This window comes from Pseudochaenichthys georgianus, unplaced genomic scaffold (genome assembly GCF_902827115.2).
Source record: "Pseudochaenichthys georgianus unplaced genomic scaffold, fPseGeo1.2 scaffold_1633_arrow_ctg1, whole genome shotgun sequence".
NCBI lineage: Eukaryota > Metazoa > Chordata > Actinopteri > Perciformes > Channichthyidae > Pseudochaenichthys > Pseudochaenichthys georgianus.
The window spans coordinates 25,001-30,105 of NW_027262448.1; the positions used below are offsets into that span (position 1 = coordinate 25,001).

Consider the following 5,105-nt stretch of genomic DNA (forward strand, 5'->3'; position numbering starts at 1 on the left):
ATAGTTAATTTAACTTTAGTTCTGATCAGTAAGCGTTCGTGTTCCTCGCCGAGGGTCTCTGTCTCGACTCGTTGGGTTTTGTAGGAAAGGAAAGAATGTGAATCATGAATCATTCAGGGCGTGGCAACGTGAGAGGAAACAGATCCTAACTGCAGATCAGATGAGACGAGATCATTCAGTCTGAACACGAAGCACTTTCTGTTCTCACTGACATCAGGACTAACATTAGCATCTGTAGCATCGGGAACTAACATTAGCATCTGTAGCATCGGGAGCTAACATTAGCATCTGTAGCATCGGGAGCTAACATCACATTCAAGCAGTTTATAAACTTCACAGAAACATGTCTGATTTATTTCTGTGTGAAACATGTAGAAACCAGAGTTAGCATGAGGTCATTCATACAGAGGTATAATGATGCTAAGCTAACTGGTGATATCTCACTTTGTCAGATGCTACCAGCATCATGTTTCAGAATGTGAGTTTGTTATTTATATGAAATCACAACAAAAACATGATTTATCAAGTTTCAGTTCAGATACGTCGACTGAAATTAACCTGTCAGGTATTAGCATGCTAACGTTAGCTTTCTCAGTTAGCATGCTAAATCTTAGCTTTGTCAGTTAGGCACACAACAGTATTTTATACATTTAGTCGATGTAATCAAAAACATATATGTTTCGAAAAATGACCTCGACATGACAACCCAGTAATAGTTCATATTAGTAAACACACATTTTAGCACGAGGCTACATCTGTTACGACGACATGGGAGACCAATGTAAGAGTACGTTAGCAAAATGCTACTTTCGTTAGCAAGTTTTCCAATGTTCACTCACGTTGTCGACAGCATCGATGTTGACGTCGCTGCTCAGCACCGCCTCCATCAGAGACACACTCTTCCTCTGCTTCTGCAACTACACACACACACACACACACACACACACACACACACACACACACACACACACACATGTATATTTGAATATACATCAGGGTTTCCGCTAGGATTTCTTCTCGCCGGTCAAATGTCCGTCAGCTAAATGTAATGAAATGTAATGTAATATAATGAAATGAAATGTAATGAAATGTAATGTAATTAAATGTCATGTAATGAAATGTAATGTAATGTAATTAAATGTCATGTAATGAAATGTAATGTAATGTAATTAAATGTAATGTAATGAAATGTAATGTAATTAAATGTAATGAAATGTAATTAAATGTAATGTAATGAAATGTAATGTAATTAAATGTAATGTAATGAAATGTAATTAAATGTAATGTAATGAAATGTAATGTAATTAAATGAAATGTAATGTAATGAAATGTAATGTAATTAAATGTAATGTAATGTAATGTAATTAAATGTAATGTAATGAAATGTAATGTAATTAAATGTAATTAAATGAAATGTAATTAAATGTAATGTAATGAAATGTAATGTAATGTAATTAAATGTCATGTAATGAAATGTAATGAAATGAAATGTAATGTAATGAAATGTAATTAAATGTCATGTAATGAAATGTAATGTAATGTAATTAAATGTCATGTAATGAAATGTAATGTAATTAAATGTCATGTAATGAAATGTAATTAATGTCATGTAATGAATGTAATGTAATGTAATGAAATGTCATGTAATGAAATGAAATGTAATGTAATGTCATGTAATGAAATGTAATTAAATGTAATTAAATGTAATGTAATGAAATGTAATGTAATGAAATGTCATGTAATGAAATGTAATGAAATGTCATGTAATGAAATGTAATGAAATGTAATGTAATCTAATGAAATGTAATGTAATGAAATGTAATGAAATGTAATGAAATGTAATGTAATTAAATGTAATGTAATGAAATGTAATTAAATGTAATGTAATGAAATGTCATGTAATTAAATGTAATGTAATGTAATTAAATGTCATGTAATGAAATGTAATGTAATTAAATGTCATGTAATGTAATTAAATGTCATGTAATGAAATGTAATGAAATGTAATGTAATGAAATGTAATGTAATTAAATGTCATGTAATGAAATGTAATGAAATGTAATGTAATGAAATGTAATTTAATGTAATTAAATGTAATGTAATTAAATGTAATTTAATGTAATTAAATGTAATGTAATGTAATTAAATGTAATGTAATTAAATGTAATTAAATTAAATGTAATGTAATTAAATGTAATGTAATTAAATGTAATTAAATTAAATGTAATGAAATTAAATGTAATGAAATGTAATGTAATGTAATGAAATGAAATGTAATGAAATGTAATGTAATGTAATTAAATGTAATGTAATGAAATGTAATGTAATGTAATTAAATGTAATGTAATTAAATGTAATGAAATGTAATGTAATGAAATGTAATGAAATGTAATGTAATGAAATGTAATTAAATGTAATGAAATGTAATGTAATGAAATGTCATGTAATGAAATGTAATGTAATCTAATGAAATGTAATGTAATGAAATGTAATGTAATTAAATGTAATGTAATGAAATGTAATGAAATGTAATGTAATGAAATGTAATGAAATGTAATGTAATGTAATGAAATGTAATGTAATTAAATGTAATGAAATGAAATGTAATGTAATGAAATGTAATGTAATGTCATGTAATTAAATGTAATGTAATGTAATTAAATGTCATGTAATGAAATGTAATGTAATGAAATGTAATTAAATGTAATGTAATGAAATGTAATGTAATGTAATTAAATGTAATGTAATTAAATGTAATGTAATTAAATGTAATGAAATGTAATGTAATGTAATGAAATGTAATGAAATGTAATGTAATGAAATGTAATTAAATGTAATGTAATGAAATGTAATGTAATGAAATGTCATGTAATGAAATGTAATGTAATCTAATGAAATGTAATGTAATGAAATGTAATGTAATTAAATGTAATGTAATGAAATGTAATGTAATGTAATGAAATGTAATGTAATTAAATGTAATGAAATGTAATGAAATGAAATGTAATGTAATGAAATGTAATGTAATGTCATGTAATTAAATGTAATGTAATGTAATTAAATGTCATGTAATGAAATGTAATGTAATTAAATGTCATGTAATGTAATGTAATTTAAATGTCATGTAATGAAATGTAATGTAATGAAATGTAATGTAATTAAATGTCATGTAATGAAATGTAATGAAATGTAATGTAATGAAATGTAATTTAATGTAATTAAATGTAATGTAATGTAATTAAATGTAATGTAATTAAATGTAATTAAATTAAATGTAATGAAATGTAATGAAATGTAATGTAATTAAATGAAATGTAATGAAATGTAATGTAATGTAATGAAATGTAATTAAATGTAATGTAATGAAATGTAATGTAATTAAATGTAATGTAATTAAATGTAATGTAATTAAATGGAATGAAATGTAATGAAATGTAATGAAATGTAATGTAATTAAATGGAATGAAATGTAATGAAATGTAATGTAATGAAATGTAATTAAATGTAATGTAATGAAATGAAATGTAATTTAAGGTGTGTACCAGGAGGAAGTATCCGAGCAGCAGGATGGGCATCAGGATGGCGATCAGCAGGTAATCGATCAGAGAGAACGTCCTCTTGGAGACGTAATGAAGACACGTCCTCTGTTTCTGAGACAACACACACACACATCACACAACCTTACATCAACGATAATACTGATATACAACTTTATATATGTTTGTATCAATATTAACTAAAGCATCCCATAATAACCTCATCAGTGTTACTCCTTTAAATATAGACTTATCTTTATATACACAGTTTAAATGATGACATCATCAGCCGGACTCACCTGATTGGTCAGCTGGGCGTCCGCCCTGTTGTCGAGCAAGATACTCCACGACCCTCAGGTTGCCGCGGCGACAGGTGCTGCGATGAGGGGCGTGTCTCCGCTGATTGGCTCCTGGACATTGAGCTGGGCGGAGTATCTCTGAGAGCCGAGTAGAGGCGCTGCAGGTCTCCAGAGGACGCCATCGCACGCAGGCTTTTAACACATTATTATATAAATATTATATAACACATTATTATATTATATTATATAACACATTATTATATATTATATTACTGTGAGGAGCCAGCCCTTTAATTACATTCATCGCAGGAGAACATGACTTCACGCCTTTGTTTGCTTCACAGTGACCTCACTAAGGAACATTCATGCTCCTATTGGCTAGCACTCCAACACATTGAACGTGAGGGGCGGGACATCTCGAAGCGGTTGACCAATCAGAGCAGAGCAGGCCAGTTAACCACCTGAAGGCACCGTGTGTTGTTGGCGCCACACACACACACTTTGCATGGAGACACACACACACACACACACACACACTTTGCATGGAGAACACAGCAGTAAACCAGTTGGACCCGTTCTGCTCTCTGGAGAACTAGTCGCTCGATTCTGCAGAAACCAGCAGAGTTATTTTAATCTGAAGCAGGTGTCTCCAGATGTCTCCAGATGTCTCCAGGTGTCTCCAGATGTCTCTGCAGACTCCTCACATTGTGTTTGTGATCAGGTCCAGCTGCTGTCTGTCTGATGGTTATAAAACTGATCCAGGATCTGAAAGGATCTGCTGATGCAACCTCTCCTCTGACGTATTGAATAAGCATAATGACGATCTGCACGAGATGAAAAGTCAAGATCCTCTGTTGGGTCGAGTAGCTTCTGATATCAAATATTTAAAACTGTTTATTCAAATATTTTGTTTTAGACATATATGTTTTTTATTAATATGTTTATACATGTATCAATATGTCAGTAGTAATGATTTAATACAATTCATTTGATACTTTATAAGTCAATGAAAAAAAAATGAAAAAAGTGAGTCAGCTGTGGACTGATGTCGTCCCCAGGTAAACTGTCTCACCTGTCCCCTGAACTGACCGGAAGTTACCTCCGGTAAAAACGCGGTAAATAAAGTAAGAGAAGTGTAATCAAGACAGTTTCCTCACCTGAGAGTAAACCAGCCCCATGATGTCCGGAACTCAGAGAGCTCATCTGCCGTCACGGAGAACTCACACACTTCCGGTCCAGCGTTTTCAAAATAAAAGTCCACAGGAAGTGA

At 30.6% G+C, this 5,105-nt stretch overlaps 1 pseudogene; it reads right to left on the reverse strand.

The window, feature by feature from the left end:
• Positions 1–5,013, reverse strand: part of LOC117441289 (ankyrin repeat domain-containing protein 22-like) — a 7,289-nt pseudogene extending 2,276 nt beyond the window's left edge.
• Between the last annotated feature and the right edge of the window lie 92 nt (positions 5,014–5,105).